The 26,915-nt window shown below is 42.0% G+C and overlaps 1 pseudogene; it reads right to left on the bottom strand.

Moving 5' to 3' along the window:
* Positions 1–10: 10 nt before the first annotated feature.
* The window catches only part of LOC125462656 (polymeric immunoglobulin receptor-like), a 50,451-nt pseudogene continuing 23,546 nt past the window's right edge, over positions 11–26,915 (bottom strand).

The following is a 26,915-nucleotide window of genomic DNA, read 5'->3' as shown; positions in this document are numbered from 1 at the left end:
AAAACCTTTGTCACCAAACTTCCAGGATTAAACATCGATCAGATCTATCAGTGGAGAGTATAAGAAAATCACTGAGACGCATTCCATTAGAAATGCTGAGATTTACATTAAACGTTGGATAAAGGCCAAGAGCCTCAATCCCACAGCTGTACCATCCTGCTTCTGCCCTTTGAAGATTCTTCATTGTAACAAGAAATATTCCTTGTGCTTTGTTATCAGTGATTGATATTCTCCCATTTGCCCAGTTTGTTGTTGCTATAACATTACACTGACGAGACCATCCGTGACACCAATATTTCACGTGTGACTGATACCACCGTGCTTAGCAGTGGCAATGTATTGTGATCACTCTTCCCAAAATTCCTGTTACATGGTTCTCTGTCCATAAAGCACCTGAAACTGAAGAGAAAACATCTCAGAAATTTGACTGGAAAGTTCAGCTTGATACAAACAGATGCATTTTAATCGGACACATTCTATTAAGTTTGTGATGAGGATAATCATGAATAAAAACCCTGATCAGAGCCTCAGGGTGTTCAAAATTCACAGGAAATCATTTATACAGTTGGGATATTTTCTTACTCTACTGCTCAAGCTCTGGAGTAATCTTGAAACTGGAACTGTGCTGTACGCTTTGGGCTCTAACTCCACTGTGTGTGGCATCATTGAAATGTTGCCCTCCTGGAGACCAGACTGAGTGACAGGTCTGGATTGGAGTCGACTGGGGATTAGTGCGAAGGTGGCTATGGACGCTGAAGGTGTTTTCTCCAAAAAAAAGGAAGGTTTCATCCAGGGAAGAGAGAGGATGTGTAGATACATAATGGGCTCAGGGGTTGAATTTTCAGGTCTTGAGGGCCATATACAAGAGCTGACCCAGCAGAATGATGAGAAGCCTCAAGTAGGAAAAGATGACAATTGAAGTTCAGCAAGCGACAGTTCACAAAATTGGAGATAGATTGACGTGCAGAACATTGAGGCAGGATTATTTGTTATCACACATTGTTGTCAGTGTAAAATATTGTAAAATAACAGAAGTAATTTACTGATTACTTCTGGAGAGATGCTTCAAGAGAAAATATTGGAATTGCTGTGGCATTGTGCAGGTGTGGAAGAGGATCAGCCTGTTGATGACTGGGTAGACTTTACTTCAATAAATATGAGACTTGGTGTCTTTGGAAGATTAGCCCTTTGTGTGGGGAACAATTCTTGACTAAAATAGTAGGAAGGAATTTGAGTGTAAGACGTGCAAGATGAGCTGGCTATGTGGATTTGCCATGGTAAATGCCCCAAAGTGTGCAGGCTAGGAGGATTGGTCATGGTGAGTACAAGGTTATATGGATAGGGTGGGTGGCTAGGCCTGGTTGGGATGCTCTTCGGAGTGCCAGTGAAGATCTGATAAGCCAAACGGCCCATTTTCACACTGTAGGGATTCTATGAATCTAAAATTGATGAGAATGAAAGTGCAGAAGCAACTTTGTGAAAGTTTGGCATGAGAAGACTTCACAGGGGAGAGAATTTTTTCCCCTAGGGGAGGGTTTTTAGAGACAAGGGGCCATATTTTTAAGGTGAGAGGTAAAAAGACATGAGAGTCAATTTTTTTGTTTACACACAGAGTGATTTGTGTGTTGAATGAACTCCAGAGGAAATGCTGGGTACTTGTCAGGTAAGTTATGGTGGTGGGTAGAGCATTTATGAATTGGAAGTCAAAATGTTAGAATTTGTTTGTAAAAATGATAGGGGTAAAAGTGCATGGTCCCTTTAAAAAGGGGATGTGCTTTTCTCAACTTGGATATAAAGCAAACTTCTTGCGAGCAGCTAGAGATGCACAGATAGTTCTGAAACTGAAACATATGTAGCAATTGACTGCGTCATTGGCAAGCTGGTCTTGTTTTCAAGTTAAGGCAACCAACTTGAATATCAGCCAATCAATTTAAGCCAGGTACTTTGTGACTGATAACCAATTGAATTTAAATCTGATTGGTGTTGACCAATCATTTTGTAAGAAATTAACAGGTCATCAAGGGTATAAAAGAACAGATCGTTTGAAAATTGGTGTGAGAGTCAACTGCTATCAGAAGAGTGAAACTCTGGCTTTCGCAGAAATAGGCAAACTGCCTGATTAAACACTGTCTAAAAGGTACCACAGCACTCTTAGCTTGTATTCCTCACACAAAGATTCAATGAAAGAAGAATTGCTGACTGAAGAATAGTGGAAGAGGCACAGAACATTCCAGAAGATGCATTCTGACTGTAGTTTTGAGAGTCTAAGTTTTAATTGATTTTTCTTCTATTTTGGTTTATATAAGTAGGAGTTATAATTTATTGGCACAGTATAACATCAGAATTTTGTTTTATTCACAAATAGCTAATAGTTTGGGGGGAGGTGAGGAATTGTCCAGTTTGTTAGTTCTGTTAATTTGATTACTATTAGAGCTAGATAAACAAATCATTGCTTGTTACTTTTTGCTTCTAAAGTGAGTATCAGGGAGTTCATTTCACTTAATCATCTCCTCTGAAATAGTTGCAACACTTAAAAGGCATTTAGATAAGTATGTAAATAGGAAATGTTTGAAAAAATGTTGACCAGGTATGGGCAGGTTGAACTAGTTTAGTTTGGGATTATGTTCAGCATAGACTGGTTGGACTGAAGAGTCTATTTCTGTGCTGTATGATGCTATGACTTTATAACTGTGGGTGCTGGAAAGGTGAAATGAAATCAGAAAGTGGTGGAGAAACAGCAGGTCAAGCAACATCTGTAGAGAGAAATCAGAGTTCATATTTTAGATCCAGTGACCCTTCTTCAGAAACTAGATGTAGCTAGGAAAAGGTTGGTATGTATATTTGAGGAAGGGTTGGGGTGTTGCTGAATAATATATGGAGATGGATCCCTGACAGAAGTCATTAAAACAGTCGGGCAGACAAAGGAATGGGTAAAACTCAGCCTGGGCAAATCAATAACTGATAGTAGGGATTGTTGGTGGTTGACAATGGCCTGTGTTGGTCACAGCCTGGAGTTTGGGGATTGGGGTAAGGACATGGGGGAAGGTACTAAGTGGTAAAAATGATTGAACTCAATATTGAGTCTTGAAGACTGCAGGATCCCCAAGCAGAAAATGAGGTGCAGTTTTTTCAGCTTGAACTTTGCTTCACTGGAGCACTGTAGCAAGTATGAGACAGAGATGTTGCCCAGGGAGTGTGGTTGTGTTGAAATGGCAGACAACAGGAAACTCGGGGTAATTTGCACAGACAAAATGTACGTGTTCTGCAAAGCAGTCACCCAGTCTGCGTTTCATCTCCCCAGTTGTGAGGAGATCATACTGTGGACAGGGATTGAGTGCAGCACAGGTCAAGTGCTGCTTCACCTGAAAGGTGTGCCTGGGACCTTTTATAGTGAGGTGGAAGCAAATTGTTTGGTGTTCCACCTTCTGTGATTGCATGGGAAGGCATTGTGGGTTTGTGGGAACATACTGGGAGTGAAGGAGAAGTGGACCAGTATTCTTAGAGGGAGTGGGCCCTTTGGAAGTGTGACAAGTGGAAGGAGGTGAATGAGTGTAATGGAAGCTTCCTGCTAAAGGTAGTGTATAAGGTGTCTAAAGATCCTCTGGATGTGGATGCTGGTGGAATGGTAGGTGAGGACATGGGGACCCTATTGCTGTTGTGGGAGGGAAGAAAGGTGGTGAGGGGTGAAGTGTGGGAGATGGGGCAGAAACAGATGAGGGCCTAGTCAACCATGGGGGATCCACCCTGGGGAATCCTCAGTTAGTGTGAAGGTGGATATTTGGGACGTCTCCTTCTTGAATCTGCCATCATTGGAACACATATGTTGGAGAGAGAGGAACTGGGAGAATGGAACAGAATCTTTTCGGAAAGCAGGGGGTGAGGATGTATAGTCAAGGTAACTATGGGTTTGTAGTGGATAATAGAGGCTAGCCTCTCCCTGGAAATGGGAACAGAAAACAAACCAACTGTCAGCTTTTGTTTTGGAGCCTCTCAGAAAATAATATTTAATGAACGGCATTTTAGAAATAAAGTAAATAATTACAAAATCAAGGTGATTTCTTTGAAGGCTTATTACTACTCTGGTATATTGAACAACTGACTACATAAAAAAACTTCCAATTGACGAAAATGAGCTCTTGTTTTGATGATGCTGCTTGTGTCACTATTTTAAAAAAAAATCATATTGTCACTTGCATTTCATTCTGAATTAATACTGCTGCTCTGAACTATTTGGTAACTACACCCCATTTTGTGATATTATACTTTCTTTTGAAAATATTATTTCCTGACATTGTTCATGTACTTTTACAATTTTGTTCCTTTAAAACTTCAAATACTACAATATTCAGAGATGCATGGGGCAGACAAAGCATTTGTGTTCTGCAGCTTGTTCTTCCTGGAATAGGTCACTAGCCTGAAGATAGTTTCTGCAATGTAAGAGTTGTCACTCATGTTATGAACCAGACCAGACCCCTCAAAACATTTTAAGAAGGTAGCCTCAACCCTAACTTGTTCTTATTTTAAAAGTAGATGTGAAATGCTATGCTGCAGATACAATGTAACTGGTCATTTATTTAAACACTATTGTCAAAATACAAGTGAAGAAAGAGGAAGCAGAATAATTTAACTATTGGAAAACTTAACCGAATAATAGATACAGGAGCTGTTACTAATCAACCGTTCAAATATAGTAACATCTCATAAACACACTACTTGGCAGAAGGGAAAATTCAGACACAAATTCTCACATGTAGTTCTCCAATCCAGGAGGAAAAATCATCAAGTAAAGACACAGAGGGTGGACCAGTTGGGAGACATTCACTGATCCCCAATTCTGTTGAGACCCTCATGGCTTCTGCTTGAAACTGAACCTTAAAAAGTACAAAAATAGAGAGCCTGGACTGTGAGACGTGGCCACACCCATACTCCTTCAGTTGTTCCAAATTTGGAAGAAAAACGAGGCCTCACAAATTTGACACACATGCTTCTGTTTTATAATCTCCCTTCAAAACAAAACCAGGACAAAATAACCTTTGAAAGTGACAGCATCATCTCACCCTGCCTTGGATAAGGCTGACCTGGAATCTCACCCACCCTTGCTCCCTGCCATGGGCACGTTCAGAGGATTTGCAGGTCAATAATGAACCTGTTTATCAGAATACACATTCCATTGCAAAATATGCTGGGGCGTGAATCGAACATTCAGCATCTGTAAAAGCAATAAATATGTTCCCCACTGTGTCACAAGATATTCATTTGTGCCTTTACATATCTCCAAATATTTACATCTCTACTGGACAATCAGGCAGCAGACGTCAACAAACATTGATTATCTGAATAAGCAGCTTGAATGGTCACTCACTGGGAATGAAATGGATGAGGAGAATCAAACACCGCAACATTTTATTCAAGAAGATCATTTCAATTCTTGATGTCAGTCCTACAGCTCTTGTTTTTCATAGTGCAGTGCATAATGCAATGTTTACAAGCACTGAAATAAGGAAGAGGATATGAGAAGAAAAGATTACAAAACCACAGTAAACTACATGATAAAAATCTCACACTGAAGGCATTAGTCTCCTGTGAGCTAAGTTTCAGTAGAACACCTGAATTAATTTTCTCTCCAAGGAAAGAAAGTTATGAAATCAAGTATACTGAATTTTCAAGTGAGTGACAATTGGCTTATTCTCCCATGTTCAAAAATATCAACATTTAATGAAATTAATAGACTCGTTTTGTGAAAATTTGTTCTGCCATAAGCATCAAAGTTCTACCAATAATTTTGCTTTTTACGTAATGTGACTCTTGTTTATGCTAAATAATTATTCTGTAGGATCTGAACACGTAGGTGTACCGGAGAAGGAGAAGATGCACATCAACAAATAATGAGGACAATTTTGGGCAAAAATAAACACACCTGGCAGAGAAACAATTCTGGGAGAAGCGAACTGTGATTGAGGAACTGGGAGTGAGCTTCAATTCCAAGATTAGGGTCCCTCTGGTGAACTGCCTGACATGGGGCTTTGTATTTCCTAAGATATGGTTGATGATGAGTGAGCCTGGTGAATCATGCTGGGTTTCATCGTTGAGAAGATCAAAGGGGCTGACACCCTGTACCACCCCTGCTAACCCCCACCCACAATGCTGAAGGCAATGCTCCCACCTTAATGCTTAATATAGAAGGAGAGTCACTGGAGTTGTTACCCAGAGACTGAACCAGTGAGGACCATCGCAATGCTCTGTCTGGGAAACAGAAACAGTACATTGGGTAATCTCCTGTAGAACACTTAGAAACATTTGGGCGTTATTACCCCAGTGTGGATGAAATCCCTCTGCCGTGAGGTCATCAGTATCTGAGGCTCAGAAATAGAGAGCAGAAATAGAGAGCAGAGATCTCCCAGACCCTGAAAGACATGGGCACTGTAGAATCAGTTGGAAAATGTGCCAAGATTAAAACATTAAATCTTCGACAGCAAGAAAATATAAGTCTGATTTTGAATGAATGCTGAAGAGCTGGTGAGGATTTAATGAATACAGGATTCAGATGGAACTCATTTGAGGGGTGATCATCTATTGAGTGTAAATTTGTTGCTGCTTGAAAGGCAAATGGCTCCTGTTCACTGCCAGGCACAGATGCAACTTCTTTTTGCATTACTTTCCTGTTGTTTGAACCTGCATCCATTTCCAACAATTTGAAGGTTTTGCCTCATGTGCAGCCTTCACACTGTACAATGACAAGTTGTGTGCTATGTGGATGTGAGGGAAAGAATTGCACTGCCTCCTAGAGGACTGTAATTTGGAATCATGCTCAGGGCAACAACCGTGTGTTGCTAGTTTGTTACAGTTTGTAGTGGCATGTGGCAAATCATTTATGAATTTGAGATTGGATTCTCACGAAAGGTTCACAGCGCACCGGCAATGCGCACTCAGAAACGCTTCTTTCTTCTTTCCCAGCCCCAGCCCGTATGCTGCGAAGGGCTATTCTTGGCTGGCAGTGATTGACCTGTTACACTGCTGGGCTTTAAACATGGAGCCAGAGGTGGAAACCTTCATCTTACTGAGAGGGCTGTGTGTGTCAATTTGACTCTGTGAGGAAACAGTGAATGCAGCACTTTGTAACAAAGTGAGGAGTATTTGTTCAAATTGTCAGGAATCCTGTTATGTGACTTTTTCAGTGTCAAAGCCATACCCTGGTTGGCAGGCATTCAGCCATTTTTAAAAGACCATTCTTCTGAGACCAACAATTGCAGGGCCTAGGCCTGCCACAAAAACCCTCCCTCATCAGGATGGACATCCCAGTTGCTCTGGAATTGTGCAGTGATCCACCACAACATGTACACGAACCTGTCCCAGGAGGTTACCTTCACAGAGACAGTAATCAAAGGGCTCATTGTGAAAACATTCAGTACAGCCTTGAATGACACAGAGTGCCCCACCCACAATGTCCAGTTTATTAACAGTGATGTGGGCTCTAAGAAAACTGTCCCCTCCCTGTCTTTCCAGAATGCCTCTCCACTGAACATTTCTGTCAGTAGCTGCAGACATATTGCTGCAGGTGACCCAGTTCTATCTCTTTAATGAGCTGTAGGCAATGGCTGCCCGCACAGCGTTACAATGCCTGTAGGTATGGTTTGTGGTTTGCCAAAGGGCTTTCTCCACAGGCTCGGGGCTTTTACCAGTGATAGAGGAGGACAATCCCAGGTGTCTAGCAGACCCTGATTAAAACCGGTGGATTGGTTTTCGGGTCGGGGAGGATGTTGAGATGAGGCCTGAGATGTGTGGATAATTCTTAACCCAGACAGTGGTGAGCTGATACAGTTCTCTGCCACACAAAGTAGCTGAGGGTAAGGCATTGAATATTTATAAGGAGAAGTTAAATCTAGTTTGTTTGGGCTAAAGAGATCATTTTTGATTGACAAATATTATTTTGTTGCTTGAAGGCCTTTGGAAGATTGGAGCGACTGGGCTTGTATACACTTGAGTTTAGAAGGATGAGAGGGGATCTGATTGAGATGTATAAGATTATTAAGGGATTGGACACTCTGGAGGCAGGAAGCATGTTTCCGCTGATGGGTTAGTCCAGGACCAGAGGACACAGTTTAAAAATAAGGGGTAGGCCATTTAGACCAGGGTCGTGGAAAAACCTCTTCACCCAGAGAGTGGTGGATATATGGAATGCTCTGCCCCAGAAGGCCGTGGAGGCCAAGTCTCTGGATAGTTTCAAGAAAGAGATGGATAGAGCTCTTAAAGAGAGTGGAATCCAGGGTTATGTGGATAAGGCAAGAACAGGATACTGATTGTGGATGATCAGCCATGATCATAATGAACAGTGGTGCTGGCTCAAAGGGCCGAATGGCCTACTCCAGCACCTATTGTCTATAGTCTATTGGAAGAGTAGTGTAATGTCCCTGCTATAACATTTGGTGGCACGTTCCTTGACTCCTGCACTATTTGTTGGACAGTTCCTGGACAATATGTAAATGTTCTGAGATTAGGAACTTTAGCTCCAATTTACGGCACGATTAAATTGATAGCTCTGCTTCTTGCGCTTTAGAATCTACCCTGCAAATTAGTCGATAAAGCTTCTCTCATCTTTCCACTATCATTTTTGTCGTTCATAAACCGCATAAAGCTCAGGCAGGACTCCTAAGCATCTGTCCGCTGCTTGTTCCATCTGCATCAAATGATGTTCTTTAAATGGACCAGGAACCATGATGTCAGCCTCCAGCAGGTCCTGCACCAAGTCAGCACCTCTCCAATGTGCACAGAAAAGGAGCTAACACTGAGGCTCATTGTACATTCGTGTGTTTCTATCATACATTTTCCTTGGGCATATTCACACATTTTCTTACAGTGTCAATCTGTGATGAATATCAAAATGTGCAATAAATGTGGAAACATTTTCTTCCGATCTCAAAATTTTGAATAAAAACAAAGATGCTGGAAAAGGTCAACATGTCATGCAGCATCTGTGAAGCAAAAAACAGAGTTAACGTTTTGGGTCCAGTAGCCCTTCTTCGTTCTGAGGAACAGTCAACACATGCAAAACGTTAACTCTGCGGTTTTATCAATTCCCAGCATCAGGCACCTATAACTGATGCTCGCTGTTCTGCCATCATGGCTTGAGATGAGGTTGACCATGGATGGAGATCTGCACCTTGGTCCTGTGTGTCCTTCCTTTAATACACAGTTTGGCCCTGTACCTGTGGTATTCAGTCAGTTGTGTTGTGAAGTTGTAAAGTACTTGTGATTCGGAAGGCAGGAAGCTAGAATTTGTCGGTAAAAATGATAGTGGGGGAAGGAGTGATGACGCTTTTTTGTGCTTAGAGATTTTTTTTTAAAGTGTGTTTGTGAGCAGCATCTGGAGGTTGCTCGGACAGAGAGCCTCAAAAAATAGAATAAGTGTATCGACAAAAAAGCCTTACAGATGGCAGACAAAACAGCAGTCATGTTTGGATGTTGTTACAATGAGTATAAATTTGGCCAATTAATTTAAAACAAGCACTTAGATACAGAAAGCCAATTGAATTTAAATCTGATGGTGTTGACAATTTTGAACTATTCATACATAAATCATGTTATTATGTCATTACTGGTATAAAGATGAAGGCATTTTTGACAATCGGAAGACAGCCAACTGTGATTGGAAGAGTGAGCTACAGCGAAACGAAGTTTAAGCCCAGCTCTCACAAATTCCATCAGCTCCCTGAAAAGACACATCAAAAGTCCCACAGCAAATTATGTTAAAGACCGTATTGACAAAGTTGCAGAGAAGCCCTTTTAACAGCAGATTTGGCAGAAGAAAGACATTTGCAGCAGAGTTCCAGAAAGAACACAGTCTCTGTGAGTTTGGAGAGATAAAGTTTTATTTACTGTTTTCTTATTAATTGAGTTTATATAAATGGGAATATGTTCATTCAAATAGCATTCCATTAGAATTTAGTTCAGTTCAGGAATAATTAGTACTTAGGGGAAATTGTTCAGTTTGTGAGTAATTCTGTTAATTTGTTCGTTGTTCGGGTTAAACAAATAAATTGTTTCTTGTTATTTGTAAAGTGGAGAACATAACAGACTGGGGCTTGTGTTTCTGTTTAATTGTTAGAAGTTTTGGGTGATTACCCCTCTGTAACAGGCTGGATGTCCTTATCTACTCTAATAGGAATCTGGAGATAGTCACAGTAAAGCAATTCCAACTCTCTAGTCACACTCTATGTACGACAGCAGTCTAATACGGAGGGCTAGTTCTCCATGTCAGGTGAATGGGGAAAGAGTTGAAGGGCTGAATGGCCTACACCTGCTCCTATTTTTGATTTTTCTGCAGAAATTGGTGCTCTCCTGCCAAGCAATTTACATTCTAAAATGGGTGATCTACTCCTGCCTTTGTTGTGAAGTTGATAAGTGTCTCCAATGGCCCCAATTTGAAAGAAAAGCCACACAGATCTCTGTAACCGGGTTGGAACCTTTCACCAGGGACAATACATAATCTAGGCTGAATTCAACACTGTAGAGATCTACCCTTCTGTCAGACAAAACACTAGCTGTGAGTCCCAACTGTATGATCAGATAGATGTATAAAAGACTATTTAAAGAGGAGCCAGAGAGTTTGTTCAGTTTACCAGCCGGAGCAGGTATTATCTGGGAATCCATTTCCCTCCCTTTTTTAAGACTTTCCCATCTGCAAAATGTCTGCTACTTCTGCTGCATAATGACAGTAACGGTGCAAATAAACTCAATTAATTTAAGGCATTTGGTATGTCTTGAGATCTGTACAATTCATTGAAAATATCTTCAATGACGAAGTAAAACTTTGACTTATCAGTCAGAGTCATTTTAAATTAAGAAAGCTGATCATTTCTTAATGGGGCAGCTATTGACAAGGATCGAGAAGCCTGATGCTATTCTGACCAGGTATTCACTTGATGTTTCCTTGGCAACATCAGCAATATTTCAAAAATTGCTCACATGATCGGTTAAATGGTTTGTTGCATCCTGAGGACATGGAAGGATTGAAATAAATACAAGTTTTCTTCTTTACAATATCTGTGAGCGACCTATTTGAAATAGTTGGAGTACTTACAAGGTGCTCAGAATAATTATATATTAATATAATTATAAATGAATTATAATCCTCACCTGATATTGCCTTGTCGACTACACTGTGACAGAAACAGCACAAATCACCAAAAGAATGATATCCATCCAACATATCACATTCCAGAGAGTGGAAAACAATAACCTCTTCCTCCAATGCTATTCTTGTTTCAGAGATCGTAGGAACTGCCGATGCTGGAGAATCTGAGATAACAAGGTGTAGAGGTGGATGAACACAGCAGGCCAAGCAGCATCAGAGGAGCAGGAAAGCTCCTCTCTGACGCTGCTTGGCCTGCTGCATTCATCCAGCTCTATTCTTATTTCATTCTTTTGTTTCTCAAATGGCCTTTTGTCATAATGTCCTGCTTCAATTTTCTTTTTAAATTTCAGAAACGTGCAGCTTGGACAATCCACCTTAAAATCATCACTCTCTGAAACATTACTCATTTGTTTGCAAGGAGAAGAATGTTAGGACTTTTATATATTGATTGATTTACTGTTGGTACATATACTGAGACACAGTGAAAAGTGTTGTTTTGTGTGCTATACATGAAGATCGTAGCATTCAAAGTGCATCAGGGCAGCAGAACACAACGCAGCACGCAGTGTTACAGCCACAGAGAAGGTGCAGAGAGAGAGATCATCATTAATTTTTGAGAGTTTGTTCAACATAATTACAACTTAATTACAGAGGGAAAGTAGATGTTCTAGAAAATTTCCATACATGTATGCTAATTTTTAGATCTTTTGCCTGATGGAAGAGTGCAGAAGAGTGTATAACCCGGTTTGGGAGGGGTCTTTAATTATGTTGGCTGCTTTGCTGAGGCAGTGGGAAGTATAGATTGACTCAATGGATGGGAGGCTGGTTTGTGTGATAGACTGGTCTCTGGTCACAACTCTCTGTAGTTCCTTGCGGTCTCGGGAAGAGCAGTTGCCAAACCATGATGTGCTGCATCTAAACAAGATGACACTTTCTATGACACTTTCTATTGCAATCTCCTGTTCCTCCCTCAGGACCCAAAGCACACTGTACAGTGTGAGATCCTCTTTAACCGCGAAGAGATTTCCCAATTCACTTCCCGTAGGCTTAGTTGTTGCCATCGTCCATGTGACCGCACATACCAACTGTGTTTTGTTCCAAGAGGCAGCTGAGTCAGTGAAGGTTTGCTTTCAACTGCATCGTCCCATTAATATTGGTATGAATATAGGCAATCTCATTACGTTACGATCTGCCTGTAGGAAATGCAAAACAACACTGCTCGCATGTACTGAGATACAGTGATAACAATAATAATAAATAGGTTTAAAGAAATTAAAGAAATCAAATAAATAAAGCCTGAAATCAGCGCAGAACTGGCTCTTATAGCATGTGTAAAAACGATTTTGCTCAGTAGGAGAGCTTGCAGCTGTCGTGGGTTGCTATGGCTAATTTATGTCTGGAGATGTCGAATGTTGGTTACAGAAGGGGTGTGATCTGCTTCATAGGATGTAATACTTTGATGTTGAATTAATTGTCCCAAAGCAGCCATTGCATCTTCAAATTGCAACTTCATAACTTGTTTCTTTGACCCTTTGTAGATTTATTGAGCTCTAAGGTATGCAGCAAAGTGCCTGAGGGTAGCTCATTCTGGATTGTTTTTCGCTTAATCTTATCACTCTGAACTTCCTCAGAGGCTCCTCCACAATGTTTCTCACATTCCACCAATATCCTCAATATATCTTTTGCTCCATCTTTGGCAACCAGACTCCACCACAAAGTCAGAGATGGGGATACTCACGAATGCTTGCATAATGTTCAGCATTAGTCACAACTTCTCAGATACTGAAACAGTCCGTGCTCAAATGCAACCAGATCTGGAGAAGGTCCAAACCTGGGCTTACAAACGGCAAGAAATATTGACACCACACAATGCCCAGCTCTAAAAAGAGACAATCTGACCACTGTCTCTTGACATTCAATGGTTCTTCCTTCACTGAATCCCTATTATTAACATCCTAGGCATTACCGTGGACCAGATACTGAAATGGGCTAACCATATAAAGTCAGTGGTTAATGACAGATGCAAGGAGTACTGCAGTGGGTAACTCACCTGTTGATTCCTTGAAGACTGTTCATTATCTTCAGGGCACAAGTCAGGAGTTTGATGGACTACTTCCCACTTGCTTGGATGGGGACAGCTCCAACAACACCCAACAGGTTTGACACCATTAAGGACAAAAAAGCCTGCTTAATTGACATCACATAGATAAGCATTCACTCCCTCCACCATCAATGCTCAATACCAGTAGTGTGTATTATATACAAGGTACACTGCTGAAATTCACCTAAGACCCTGAGACAGCAACTTCCAAACATATAGCCACTTCCATCTCAAAGAATAAGGGCAGTAGATACATAGGAACACCAAAAGCAACAAGTGCCCCTCCAAGCTGCTCACCATCCTGACTTTGAAATTACACACTGTTTCTTCAGTGTCACTGCATCAAAATCCTTCAGTTCCTTCTGTAAGGGCACCGTAGGTTTGCGTACAGCACATTGACTCTAAGAGTCTCCAATATCTAAGTAAATACATGTTTCTTGATGTCACATGGAGTGAACTGAATTAGCTGAAGACTTGTATCTGTAATGTTGGGAACCTTTGGATGAGGCCGACATGAATCAGCATTTCTGGCTGAAGATAGCTGCAAAATGTTCAGCTATATCTGTTGTACTGATGTGTTGGGCTCTACCATCATTGAAGATGGGTGTATTTGTGGAATGTCCTTCTCCACTGTGTATATAATTGCCCACTGCCATTTATGACTGGCTCTGGCAGAGCTTAAATCTGACCCATTGTTTGTGGGATTGCTAAGGTCTGTCTATCACATGTTGCTTGTGCTATTCGGTACAAATTCCTGCTTGGGAGCTTCATGAGGTGACACCGCATTTTTCGGTATGCCTGGTCTGCTCCTGGCATTCCCTCATGCTCTCTCCATTGAGCCAGGGTTGACCTCTGCCTTGATGGTAATGGTTAAGTGGAGGATATGGTGGGCCAAGAGGTTGCAGATTGCAGTGGAGTACAATTCTGTGACCATTGATGGCCCACAGTGCCTGATGGATGACCAGCCTTGATTTGCTAGATCTGTTCAATGTCTGTCCTATTTAGCATGGTAATAGTGCCACCCATGATAGAGGTTATTCTTGAGGCAGGAAGGTGGGACTTTGCTGCACAAGGGAGTGCTGTGCTCACTCCTACTGAAGCTATCATGGATAAATGCATCTGCAGCCAGTAGGTTGGTAAGAAGGAAGGAAAGTATGTTATTTTGCTTCTTGCCAGTTCCCTCAGCATTTGCCCAGATCAAATCGAGCAGGCATGACTTTTAGGACCTGACCAACTCAATCAATAGTGTTGCTTCTCAGCGTCTCTCGGTGATGGAGATTGGAATTCCCCACCAAGAGTATAGTTTGCACCCTTGGCAAGCTCAGTGTTTCCTCCACTTGCTGTTCAACATGGAAGAATACTGGTTCATCTGCCGAGGGAGGACGGTATGTGGCAATCAGCAGGAGCTGTCCTTTCCTATCTTTAATTTGAAGCCATGAGACTTCCTGGCATCCAGACTCAGTGTTGAGGACATTCAGGGCAACTCCCTCCTGACTGTACAACAAGTTTTTAAATAGATTTTAATAGATTTTTAAATTCCAGCTTTATTTTATTAAATTCACATTCCACCAAACCTGGGTCGCCAAAATATTTGCTGAATTTCTGGATTAATTATCAAGAAATAAATACTGCCTGGTCATTGCCTACTCTAATACCTGATACCATCTTTTAGATTTTGGTGCTTTATTGTAATAGCGACTTAACACAGAATATCAGGCATTTGTGAGTAAATTTCAGAAAGTTTATTGTATTCATTAAGAAACAGCAGTTGAGATATGACACATTGACTAATTGGATTTTTAAAAAAAGGATACAACACTTCACCAAGAAAATTGACAATGACTGGTCCATGCATTGTCCTGACAAACTAATAAAATAACAGCTGTCACATCTTCTTTAAAGGAAAATAAGATGCAATGCACTTGCATTTTCTTTCTGTCAGCAAATAGGGCATTGTATATTTATGTATGTCATTTCTCATCCACACAACTGCACCACACTGTGTGTGGAACTGAACAATTTAAAATTAGCTGCCAGAGAAATTCTTTGCACATTCAGATTTGTTCAGGAAATGTTGTGCAATTATGGAATCATATCTGATGTTGAATGTAGTTTTTGACGTTTATCCTTACTGGCACAGACTCCCACCCAGTATATTGCCTGTTGCAAACAGCTGAAGGGATATGCTGTTCATATGATCTGCCATATGTTCTACACACTTAGTAACGCACCAACATTGTACTTCATATTCCACATTACTCTTTGGTGTACAAACATTATTGAAGGAATATTTTTTCACTTGATGGTAGCGTCCTGCTGGTGATACTCGTCATGAAGTCAGCTCTTTGCTCTTGAGAGGAACCATTCTCTTGTTGGGTGGCCTCATCAGCAAGTTCAACAATTTCCAAGGCCAGTGTAATTACAGAAGTTAGCTTCAAATAGTCTGAACAAAAATTCAGGATTTGTCTTCACGGATGAAAAGATAAATTAATTCTCCTTTCAAAATGCCCTGGGTGCATTTAACTTTGGAATTACTTACCCTCAGAGGAAGGCATTAACTGAGTTCAAGAGAAATGAAAATTGCATGCACAGTGGTACTAGCCACTGCCTGGTTATAGTCAGGGTAATCCTTGATGCACCATTCACCTTTATTGACAGTGGGAGGAGGAATCCACAAGTGAGTTTTAATGGAAAGAGGATCATGTCATCAGAAATGTGTAATCTACCTCATGTTAGAATCATGCACATGTTGTGTTTGTAAAATAGACATAGTTATTAAGTGATTGAGGAGACCTACCACCTATGTAAAGTCTTCACCTAACAAAATCTTAAGCTGCTTTCCCTTTCACAATTAAGTTCATACCTTTGAATGTAGCAAACATTTTGCAACCCATTCAGATGTCAGACGGAGATGTGGGTTAACCTAAGAGGTGGCATTCCCTCAGGGGAATTGAAATGCTAGTTTGAGTTATTTGACAAAGCCCGGAAGTAAATCCATAACATTCTGCCTTAGAGACGAGCGTTTGATAAACAGCCACATCTGACTACTGAGAGCTGTTATATTATGGGGGGTGTGTACATGGTATGATGAGTATGTGCTGAATGTGGTGCCACAACTCTCAACGTTGGAAGCACTGTGACACTTTCATTCATCTAAAAGAGTAGGACTACAGAAACGGATACATTTATTGATGACTGCCTGTTGAGAATAGGAGTGGAATTAGAGGTAACAACTGAGATGAAAGAAAAATTAGACAAAGTAGGTTGTGGTTCATGGAGGATGGAATTAAATTGCAAACTAAGAAGAAGCAATGGTCATCACTTATCCACATGAATAGATGTCACAGCACTTACCTTCAGTATAAGTTGCCATTTCAGATTCTGGCAAATTCTCTCCTTTTGGAGTTACGACCTTGTTCTCTGGGAGCTGGCTTTGAACCTTGGCATTGCCCCTGGTAACAGAGTAACTTGTCTCACCACTCCGTGCTGATGACTTCTTTTGAAACTGCAGCTCTGCATACATGACTCCATTTGTATTATTCTTAAAATGGGCAGTTCCTTCACTATGTATTCCTCTTGATCTACTTTGCTTGTGTTTCATAGCTGAATATACCATGTTCTCTTCACTCCTTCACATTTACTAAAACGAAAACATGAAATTTGAATTAACTTTTAATCAATCTTTACAGTGATTTGATTTGCAAAGAGTGGAAAACTGCTTTCAGATTGTTATACATGAATTGACAAACTGTTGCAAAGTTTTGTATGTTATCTCAGGCTGGAACGAACAACTCGGTTTGATAAGTTCATCCACACAAACCAGTTCACATTGGTCTTCATTTAACTCCAACAATATATTCATCTAATCCTTTCTAGCTCAGGTACTGACCGAACTTGCATGTGAAGTGGCAGTTCGGCGGGTATTGCAGTCAGTGTAGATGGCAGCATATATTTACAAAGGGATACATTGATAGACTGAGTGATAGGGTATCATTGTGGCAAATGGAGTTCAATGTAAACAAGTGTGAGGCTATCCATTTTGGGGTGTAAACGGATTGGTCAGGATACTTTCTGGATGATGTGAAGTCAGAAATAGTGGATGTCCAAGGAAACTTGAGACTTCAAATGCATAGATCTTTAAAATGTCAGGAACAGGGACAGAAAATAATCAAGGAAGCTAATGCAATGCTGACCTTTATCTCCAGAGGACTGGATGATAACGATGCAGAAGTTGTGCTGCAGTTTTACAAAACACTAGTTAGATCCTGCTGGGAATACAGTGAGCAGATCAGGCACGACACCTTAGGGAGGATATATTGGCTTTTGGAGGGAGCACAATGTAGGTTTACAGGAATGCTACCTGGGCTTCTGCGGTTAGGTTCGGAGGAGACACTCGACAAACTATGCCTGTTTCCTCTCGAATTTAAAAGGGTCAGGAGAGATCTGATTGAAATCTTCAGGGTATTAAAAGAACAAAACAGGACAGATAAGGATTAATTGTTTCCACCAGTTGGGGATTTTTAAACTTGGGCCATTGTCTGAGAATTAGGGCCAGACCATTGAGGTGAGCAATTAGAAATCACTCTGTATACAAAGGGTGGGAGATATTTGGAACTCTGTGATTGACGAAGCCCGAGTGAAGGATGACAACATACAATTCATACAAAAGGTGTGCACCCTAGTGGTGACCAGTGGAAGTTCATTTTGAGGGACAGTAGGATTTGTGTTGATAGTCTTTTGTTATTTTTAATGTTTTTGCGTCAATACATTGAACTCTTCAGGAATGGATGGAAATGCAGGTTGGGAAGTGTCAGCAAAGCTGAAGTCACGATTAAGCACTGAACAAAGTCTCATTTTTAATCATAAAAACAACTCATCCTCTCTTTATGCCGATCAATTAGAATATTCAGAATTAGACCAAACCAAGAGCTAGTTCAGTCAAGTGGTACAGATATACTTAAGAAGAACCTCGAGAAAAACAAGAGGACAAAAGAAACAGGAGCTTCTGTTGATCGGAGATAATAAAATGTGAGGCTGGATGAACACAGCAGGCCCAGCAGCATCTCAGGAGCACAAAAGCTGACGTTTTGGGCCTAGACCCTTCATCAGAAAGGGGGATGGGGTGAGGGTTCTGGAATAAATAGGGAGAGAGGGGGAGGCAGACCGAAGATGGAGAGAAAAGAAGATAGGTGGAGAGGAGAGTACAGGTGGGGAGGTAGGGAGGGGATAGGTCAGTCCAGGGAAGACGGACAGGTCAAGGAGGTGGGATGAGGTTAGTAGGTAGGAGATGGAGGTGCAGCTTGGGGTGGGAGGAAGGGATGGCTGAGAGGAAGAACAGGTTAGGGAGGCAGAGACAGGCTTGGCTGGTTTTGGGATGCAGTGGGTGGAGGGGAAGAGCTGGGCTGGTTGTGTGGTGCAGTGGGGGGAGGGGACGAATTGGGCTGGTTTTGGGATGCGGTGGGGGAAGGGGAGATTTTGAAGCTGGTGAAATCCACATTGATACCATTGGGCTCCAGGGTTCCCAAGCGGAATATGAGTTGCTGTTCCTGCAACCTTCGGGTGGTATTATTGTGGCACTGCAGGAGGCCCATGATGGACATGTCATCTGAGGAATGGGAGGGGGAGTTGAAATGGTTTGCGACTGGGAGGTGCACCTCTGCTCGGTTTCCCCAATGTAGAGGAAGCCGCACCGGGTACAGTGGATGCAGTATACCACATTGGCAGATGTGCAGGTGAACCTCTGCTTAATATGGAAAGTCATCTTGGGGCCTGGGATAGGGGTGAGGGAGGAGGTGTGGGGGCAAGTGTAGCATTTCCTGCGGTTGCAGGGGAAGGTGCTGGGTGTGGTGGGGTTGGAGGGCAGTGTGGAGCAGTGTTCATCCAGCCTCACATTTTATTATTTTGGATTCTCCAGCATCTGCAGTTCCCATTATCACTTCTGTTGATCGGGTTGGTTAGAGAGGTCGTGGGAGGAACCAGTTGTTGTGATTGGCATGTTTCTGTCCTATTCGTTCAATATGTAAAATTACAACATTGCAATTGAAATATCTGTGATCAGAATGGAGGATGTTTTCTCAATGGCTAAATTGATCACATATTGCAGCCTTACATTGATTTGGTCCCTCCGCCTTCTTAAATTCTGTGCATGAAGGCAGGTCTAAACCACGGCATGATGGTTTTCACCCAATGTGCAAAGCTAGAACAAATGTCCTGAATGCACCCTGAGCCAGGACAGGGATTGAAGCCCAAAACATTGGAACCAACCAGTGCCAGGGATCAATTCAATCTGGTCCTGCCAACTGCTTCCCTGCCCCCTCCTTGTGCCATCCAGTGGGTCTCAGTTGCTGTGGCAACATAAACATTTGCACATACGCTGCAGCCATGGGTCATGATTTCGTCAAGAACTGTGGATGCTGGAGAAACTCAGCAGGTCTGGCAGATGAAGATAAAGAGACGCTGGACTCGAATTGTTTACTCTGCTTTCTTCCCCCGGATGCTGGCAGGGCTGCTGAGTTTCATGTTAGATTTGAACCTGACAAGATCCATTCCTACAGAGAATCTGGGAACTATTTGGGGTAATCAGTCAATATTTCAAAATTGGTCATCTGATTCTCAAACTAACTCACTTGAAGATGAGGTTCTGGACCTGAATTTGCCTGCAACTGACAACAATTGGATCAAATGCAAGATGTTTGGCTCATTAAGTCCTCAGCTTGCAATTGTAATGTACTTGTTCCAAAAATGTGAAAAATCAAGGTCTCTAAAGGTCTTTAAATTTGACCTAATTCTTTCCTGTTATTCATTTCCGTCACGCTAAGCCAATGTTGACTTTTACTTCCTCCAGACTCCACGGTTACTAGCTAGAGACAACAATCATACTTCTATTATTAATGCACCTGAACCAAAATGTGCAACAAGTTACGATAGTTTGTTAAGTATTGTCTGCTAACTACGATGAACTGCAATCTCTTTTTAATCTGCAGCAAGCTATTGACAGACTATGAAATGACTGAGGAGAAATTGAAACTCACCCTTGCTGGCTTGCTTCAGGTACAAAAGCAGCAAAACAGCAAAAACAATGAGCATGGCCCCATGTACAGCGACCACAATGTAAACCGGACTGCGATATAGAGAATAGCAAAGCGTCAGTTCACTGTTCACTGTTGGCTCTTGGGCACGTGTTTAAAGAAAGGAAGCTTAAACATTTATAGAATATCTTTCATGATCTTTGAATGGCCTCAAGGAAATGCCTTTGAATGTTTGTCAGTGTCTGAAACGGGAAATCATGCACCTGATTTCTATAGAGAAAAGTCTTTGAAGCAGCAATGAGATATGACCAAACAAGAATTGTTAACATCTTTATTAGACTGCTTCATCTGTTTTCTCCAAATGTTAAGGTCTGACTTGCTTCGTGCTTCCTACTCTCTCTATTCCTGTTTCTAATTTCACTTCTCATTTCCATTTTGTTTGATGTTTTGTTTCTTTCTATTCTGCTACTGCCACGTAGATTCAAAGGCTCAGTTCTGCAGTGTTAATTCCAGCCTACAATTTCTGAGGGTTATTGCCAGCAGCTTGGGCAAAGAGTATGGAAATGAGAAGTATATTATACAAAATGAGTAAGTGCATCACAAATGAAAATGGAAAGGTCACCTCCAAGCATTGACTTAACGTGACACAAAGTCCAGCTGCCACCAATGAATACCCAGTTGCTCCACCACTGGCTGACAGTGTAAACAGGACACACCATCTCAGGGACATCGAGTCATAGGTAAAGTCATCGAGTTGTACAGCATGGAAACACACCCTTTCGTCCGACTCACCCGTGCTGACCAGCTATATCAATCTGGCATAGTTCCATTTGACCCATCTCCCTGTAAACTCTTCCCATGCATATACCCATCCAGATTCCTTTCAAATGTTGTAATTGTATGCAACTCCATCACTTTGGCAGCTCACTCCATACATGCACCACAACGTGTGTGAAAAAGTTAGCCCTCGGGTCTTTTTTAAATCTTTCCTCTCTCACCTTAAACCTATGCCCTCTTGTTCTGGAGCCATAATCCTGGGATAAAGACCTTGGCTATTCACCTGATCAACACCCCTCATGATATTCTCAACCTTTATAAAGTCAACACTCAGCCTCTGATGCTCCAGGGGAAAAAAAGCCCCATTTTATTCAGTCTCTCCCGATAACTCAAAGCCTCTGGTCCCAGCAACATCCACGTAAATCTTTTTTGCACCCTCTCAACTTTAACACCGTTTGTCCTGTAGACATACTGTGCAATGCTGATCTGTGGATGATCTTTGTAGAAAATCTTGACTCATTAATCACAATCACCTAATGACTTACAGCAGTGAAAAGGTCACATCAAATAACATCATGTGAACAGACTCCAGTAAACAGTATTTCATTCTGTCTTTGAAATTTTTTTAAAATTTCCTTGGGTGAGGTGGTGCATTACAGCATTTAAAAAGGATCTGGATGAGTATATGAATAGATAGGGTTTAGTAGGGATATGGGCCAAATGATGGCAACTGGGACTGGGTCATATTGGGCTGCCTGGTCAGTGTGGATGAGTGGGACCTAAGAATCTGTTTCTATGCTGTATGATTCTATGAACCTATCTGTGACCCTGCAGTGTGCTGTGTCTGATATTTCTTCATACCACAGTGGGAATACCATCAAGAAGGAGGCCTCCTCACTGCAAACTTGACCAAAGCTGCAAGATGTTCATAGAACATAGAACATAGAAAAGTACAGCGCAGTACAGGCCCTTCAGCCCATGATGTTGTGCCATGGAATATTCCTAATCCAAATATAAAATAACCTAACCTACATTCCCCTCAATTCACTGCTGTCCATGTGCATGTTCAGCAGTTGCTTAAATGTCACTAATGACTCCACTTCCACGACTACCACTGGTAAACTATTCCATGCGCTCACAACTCTCTGGGTGAAGAACCTCCCTCTGATGTTTCCTCTATACCTTCCACCTAACACCTTAAAACTAAGACCCCTCGTGGCAGTCAATCCTGCCCTGGGGAAAAGTCCCTGGCTATCGACTCTATCCATGCCTCTCATTACTTTGTACACCTCGATCAGGTCACCTCTCTTCCTCCTTCTCTCCAAAGAGAAAAGTCCAAGCTCAGTCAACCTCTCCTTGTAAGACAAGCCCTCCATTCCAGGCAGCATCCTGGTGAACCTCCTTTGCACCCTCTCCAAAGCCTCCACATCTTTCCTATAAAAGGGCAACCAGAACTGGACACAATATTCCAAGTGTGGTCTCACCAGGGTTTTGTAGAGCTGCAGCATAACCTTGCAGCTCTTAAACTCAATCCCCCTGTTAATGAAAGCCAAAACACCATATGCTTTCTTAACAACCTTATCCACTTGGGTGGCAACTTTGAGGGAGCTATGCACTTGAACACCAAGATCCCGCTGTTCCTCCACCCTGCCGAGAATCCTGCCTTTAATCCTATATTCAGCATTTAAGTTTGAGCTTCCAAAATGCATCACTTCGCATTTATCCAGGTTGAACTCCATCTGCCATTTCTCAGCCCAGCTCTGCATTCTGTCAATGTCTCACTGAAGCCTGCAATAGCCCTCGATACTATCAACGGCACCTCTAACCTTTGTGTCATCAGCAAACATACTAACCCACCCCTCAACCTCCTCATCCAAGTCATTTATAAAAACTACAAAGAGCAGAGGCCCAAGAACAGAGCCCTGTGGGACACCACTCAGCACTGACCTCCAGGCAGAATACTTACCATCTACAACCACTCTCTGCCTCCTGTCAGCCAACCAATTCTGAATCAAGGCAGCCAGATCACTCTGTATCCCATACCTCCTGACTTTATGAATGAGCCTGCCATGGGGAACCTTATCAAATGCCTTGCTGAAGTCCATGTACACCACATCCACTGCTCGACCCTTGTCAACCTGTCTCGTGACTTCCTCAAAGAACTCAATAAGATTTGTAAGGCATGACCTGCCCCTCACAAAGCCATGCTGACTCCCTTTAATCATGCTATGCTTTTCCAAATAGTCATAAATCCTATCCCTGAGAATTCTTTCTAAAACCTTGCTGACCACAGACGTAAGACTGGCTGGTCTGTAATTTCCAGGGTTTTCACAAGTGATACTAGAGCAGAGCAGATTTATTGATGTAATTTATCATTTTCATCCGCAGAAGAGCAGCTTTTCCATCAGCCCCACACCGAAATGATAAGAACACATAGCACACTTTGTTAAGAAGCTAGTGCAACTGCCTGATGTCAGTCCAGCCCATTTCCATTCTGGGATCTACATTGTGAAATAGGAAATATTTTCCTTCATGAATAACAAAATGTTGTTCATGAGGATTTAATCTCTCACGTGGAAGCTGTCAAACATTAACGATGTGGTAAATGTACCTTATATCAGGTTGACATATGACTATCAAATTTGCAGTTGTCAACAGGACTGATGAAAGTTCAGAACAGTAATCACCTCCTGTTGAAACAAATGAAGATTTGCTTCAGATTAACCTCATTCTTACCCTATTTAACCAAAAGAGCAACATTACCAAATGAAACCTTTGGGAGAAGCACCTGGCTGATATAATGGTTTTCGAAGGTTTAATCTCAGTATAATCCCCATATCCCTACTGCCAGGACAATCCCACTCTGAACTGTCAGTGACGAGTCTTTCATGGCCATTTCTTATTGTTTCCCATATCTCAGTGATGGATGTCCAGCATTACCTATTGAACAGGTCAATAAATTCCAATGCTGACACCCTTGACAAGTATTTACATCAGGGCAAGGGCTTGAGCATAAAAGTTAACGCTGTCACTCCAGTGCATTGCTGATGGAGTTCTGCTGTGTTGTCACTGCTACCTTTGTCGATGAGATGTTAAACTGAGACTACATTTTTAGATTAGATTACCTACAGAGTGGAAACAGGCCCTTCGGCCCAACAAATCCACACCGCCCCTTGAAGCATCCCACCCAGACCCATCCCCCTATAACCCACACACCCCTGAACACACGGGCAATTTAGCATGGCCAATCCACCTAGCCTGCACATCTTTGGACTGTGGGAGGAAACCGGAGCACCCGGAGGAAACTCACGCAGACACAGGGAGAATGTGCAAACTCCACACAGACAGTTACCCGAGGCTGGAATTGAACCCGGGTCCCAGGTGCTGTGAGGCTGCAGGGCTAACCACTGAGCCACCGTGACGCCAGCTATGCTTGACCCGTGGAATTGTTTTGAAGAAAGAGTGTAGTTAGAGTGCATTTTAGATAAACTCTCTGACACTCTCTCCTGACGCCCTTCATAAATGAGAACACCAGAGATGGAGGTCACAATTTCATCTGCTAAAAATAGCTATTTCATCTGTTGAAAACTGAGTCAATGCGAGCACATTTTACCATTCAGGGTTTCTTTAACCATGTAGTTGTGATATTTTACTATCTTTTCCATGTTCCACTAATTGATCTTGCTCAGATCTACTGAAAGACCAGATGGAGTAAATTTGGCTAGTTGCAATTTTTCAAACTGACTGCAGGAATATAACCTGCAACTAGTTTGCTAGAAATTTTTATTTTGACAAATCAGCAATTATATTGTTTATTTACAGTATAAATTACCACTGCTGCTGATTTATGCCACAGAACTGCAGCTCTCCCCTGACCTGTGGCTGGCTGACACATGAACCTCTTCACTGGAATTTTCGCCCTGAGTATTTGAGGCTGTGCAGTAATATCGATGATGTTGCTGTGTGAAGAATAGACAAAGTAGATCCAGTTTATTGGTGTCAGAGATCTTTGAATCTTCAGATGGGGTCTTTTCAGACCATGTGTACTGAACGGGGAGGGATCTGTGGACAGATTCACAAGAGATTGTCACTGAGCTCCCAGAACATGAGGCATTTGGTGGAGATGATAAAAATCTAAGTATAGGAACAGAGACGGGTTCTATGGAAAAGAATCAAACATTCAGATACTGCCTGAACAACATTCAAACACTGTTCCTATTTCCAACATTTCTACCCCTCATCCAGGGCCCCTATGTTGGAGAATCCCCAACACGTCTCCCTCCCCATGTCTCTCCAACCTCCCAGTAATGTGAAATCCCATGTCTACTAGTGTAACAGAACAGAGGAAGGCTCTAAATCAGAACAAATGCAATGATACTGGGCTTTTGTCAATGTGGAAATCAGAGCTGATATTTTCCCTCAGTAGCAGGTAGCCAGATTCCAAGCCTTTAGATGACTGAATGTTTCATTCCCAAATGGAAAGCTGTTGGAGAGGGCCTTACATTAAAATGGAACAGTAAAAGAGAAGAAATTATCAGATATCTGTTGCAACTTTTCATGCCTGAAACAGGGAGTATAAATGTACTTTGTCCCACTTGATTACAATTGAAAAGGATATTTTAACTCAAAAATTCAGACGGTGATGAGCATTTGGGGCGGCACGGTGGCTCAGTGGTTAGCACTGCAGCCTCATAGCGCCAGGGACCCATGTTCAATTCCCGCCTCAGGCGACTGTCTGTGTGGTTTCCACATTCTCCCCTTGTCTGCGTGGGGTTCCTCTGGGTGCTCCGGTTTCTTTCCACAGTCCAAAGATGTGCAGGTTAGGTGGATTAGCCATGGTAAATTGACCGTAGTGTTCAGGGGAGTGTGGGTTATAGGGGGATGGGTCTGGGTGGGATGCTTCAAGGGGTGTAGTGGACTTGTTGGGCTGAAGGGCCTGTTTCCACTCTGTAGGGAATCTAAACTAATCTAATCTAATCAGATTAGTGTTTCTGGGGCTTTGAAACCTAGCAATGCTGCATAAATTGATGTTATGTCAGGTTTACTGGCTACTTCAATGCACCCAGGTTCAATATGTTGAAGCCATAATAGGTTGATTTTCAGGTTTTCACTGAATTGAATCCTGCCCAAGATTAGGGTTAGGGTCAGGGTTAAGGTTAGTGTTGGGTTTGGGATTGGGATTTGGGTTCGGGACGGGGTTGGGATTAGGGTTAGGGTTAGGGATAGGATTAGAGCTGTTCTTAGGGTGAGGGTTCACTTTACAGCAACCTGTTTTAGATTTAAAGAAGTTCGATGCCTGTGAGATGATCAGATGTGCTTATTTCACTGAGATGAGCACGTTAGTGCAATTCAGCATCAGTTTAAGAAGTTTGATGACTGTTCCATTTGAGTGAATTGGTGTGGAGCCACATTTTCCCTTTTATCTGTAAAGAGAGTAATTGCAACACATCTGCGACCAGATACATTCTAAGGATAGCTCGTGGGAGGAGCTAGCCATGTTCTGCTTGAGTCCTACAAATTCTCATATGTTCACCACAGAATGTGCAGTGTATCAGTGATTGTCCTTCATGTTAGCTGAAGGTATAATGTACTTAATCTAAGTTGATCCAGATAGTTTTACACAAGGCAATCATATGCCTTATATGTAATGCAATGTGCTATGAAGTAATGTGTAATAATCCAATCTGCTGCTTGATCAAGGCCAAAGTGATATTCTACAAAAGACAGTGCATGGACATTCTTCAAAAGTGATATCAATGAGCTAGACTAATACCAGCAAAGAGATTGGTGGCAGGAAATCTGCTGAAAACATCTCAGAAAAATTTATTAAAACACATCCCAGAGCCCTATTCCTCTGTCTCGGGACTGAAATTGTCCC

The sequence above is a fragment of the Stegostoma tigrinum genome, chromosome 21 (assembly GCF_030684315.1).
Source record: "Stegostoma tigrinum isolate sSteTig4 chromosome 21, sSteTig4.hap1, whole genome shotgun sequence".
Classification (NCBI taxonomy): domain Eukaryota; kingdom Metazoa; phylum Chordata; class Chondrichthyes; order Orectolobiformes; family Stegostomatidae; genus Stegostoma; species Stegostoma tigrinum.
The sequence above is the reverse complement of the archived record's forward strand: the minus strand, read 5'-3'. Positions and strand labels throughout refer to the sequence as shown.